Source organism: Littorina saxatilis, linkage group LG12 (assembly GCF_037325665.1).
Source record: "Littorina saxatilis isolate snail1 linkage group LG12, US_GU_Lsax_2.0, whole genome shotgun sequence".
Classification (NCBI taxonomy): domain Eukaryota; kingdom Metazoa; phylum Mollusca; class Gastropoda; order Littorinimorpha; family Littorinidae; genus Littorina; species Littorina saxatilis.
In genome coordinates, this window is record NC_090256.1 from 22,576,477 (window position 1) to 22,578,665 (window position 2,189).

Sequence of the window (2,189 nt, forward strand, 5' to 3'; positions counted from 1 at the left end):
GCCGAGACCTTGCACCGTTCTATCAGACTGCCTGGCTGGCTGTTGCACCGCGAATTCCTCCCACCGCCAAGTCGTTTTTTTGTGGTTTATTTCGCATTTAGGTCCCAGGTAACATTATGAAGTTTTAATACGATCAATCGGACCTATTATCAAGTTAGTGTATCAACTTTTGAACGAACTGCGCCCAGTAGTTTCCCAGCAATAAGCTGTTAAGTCGAGACACACACACACACACACACACACACACACACACACACACACACACACACACACACACACACACACACACACACACACACGTGCACACAGACAATTAAAGTCTGCTGAGCCCTAGTACTAGCGTACTCGGGGATAAAACAGTGAGCAACTGAAAACAAAGCGTACGTTTCACTAATGCTTCGAGAATGAGTTGTTGCTGCTCGGAAGCTTTACATTTGTTTTTTTTAATCTATATTACTGTATTGTTGTTGTGCCCGCAATAACTGCGTTTGATGACGATATTCTGTCAAAACCACTGCCTTTAATTACTTGCCAGATAAGTTACCCGACAAATGTAATTAGCATTTTAATTGCATTTTACTGATAAATTTGACAAGTATGCATTGCTAATGTACAGCTTGACGGCTTTGACCTAATCTTTATTTGCGCACGTCTTGCCGCCAGCATGGGTTGAAAAGTACATAGATGTGCTGTATTTTGTCATTATTATTACACTCACAGTAAAAATGACAAGAAAAGCATATATTTATAGACTTTCAACAATCATCTATGGGCTGACAAGACTGTGCAGGTAGAGTACATGAATAAAGCCGTCATTCTACCAGAATCAGTGGTATTGGTATATTTACTGTAACTTATTGGCATTTTGCTGGCAATGGTAACGGCAGAAATATGGCATTTTGCCGGGCCACAACTGGCCCGGTAATTTCAGCAGGTAAAGGGCCAATAACGAAAAATATATGAACAAATGCGGGGTTTTATATGGACCTAAAAAAAACCGGCAAAATGCTGGCAAAATGCTGGATAAATGCTGGACAAATGCTGGATAAATGCTGTTTTTTTATGGCAAGCCATCAATAAGCCATCAAATAAATGATGGGCTTTTGCTGGCAAAATGCTGGCAAGCCATCAAAAAGCCAGCAAATAAATGATGGGTTTTTGCTGGAAAAATTCTGGCAAAATGCTGGTAAGCCATCAAAAAGCCAGCAAATAAATGATGGGGTTTTGCTGGCAAAATGCTGGCTTGCCAGTGATGGCCCATCAATTTGCCAATGTGCATACGGGTAATATGCCAGCATTGGGCCATCAATGGGCCTTTGATCGCAGTAGTTCTGGCAACTGGCATTGCCATCAAAAAGCCATCAATGGCCCAGTTCTGGCATGTTTATTGGGTTCTATGTTTATTTATGTATTTATTTATTTATTGTCCTTTCCAAGTAAGCATCAAGGAATCATTGAAAGTTAATTTAAGGTTTTCTTTACTTTCAAACACAACTGATGTCGTCTCGAGTAAGAACTTTATCTTGCTAAATCAAACTGGACGCAGCATGGGCTCTTTTTTAAATTGTTATTAATATTCGTTAATAATGTAAAAAAAATTAAACATTGCACGTTAAAAATTAATTTATTTCAAAACATTTCCTTTAGTGTGTGTGTGTGTGATACTACACTAGTTTTGTAGTTAGCATCACTTGATGCATAATGGCATACATTGTGAATAGAGAATGTCAGACATTGCATCGGTCTGGCATAGTCAAATGGGTTGAAGGGACGTTCAGAACCATGATAGATACTGTATACAAGTATATATCGTCACGATGCTAACATTAAATGAAGTTTTGTTCAAACCAGAAAGCATCAACCAACTACCCAACCAACTAAGCTCTGCGTTCAGCTTACAGGAATGGTTTCAACCTCACTCAGTGTCATCGTAGCAGCAGCGTCCACAGGGGCGGATCAGTTGCTTTGGGGGGCACTTTGAATCGAAAGTGAATGTGATGGACGCGAAGCGCCCGAATTTGCTAGGGGGATCCGGGGGCATGCCCCCCCGGAAATTTTTTTTGCCCAAAGAAGCAAAATGGTGCCATCTGGTGCCATTTGAACTTAGAAATGGTCATAGAATCAGCATAGAAAAATCTTTTTTTTTTTCTTCTTTTTTTTCGGGGGGGGGGGGGGGGCACGTGCCCCAT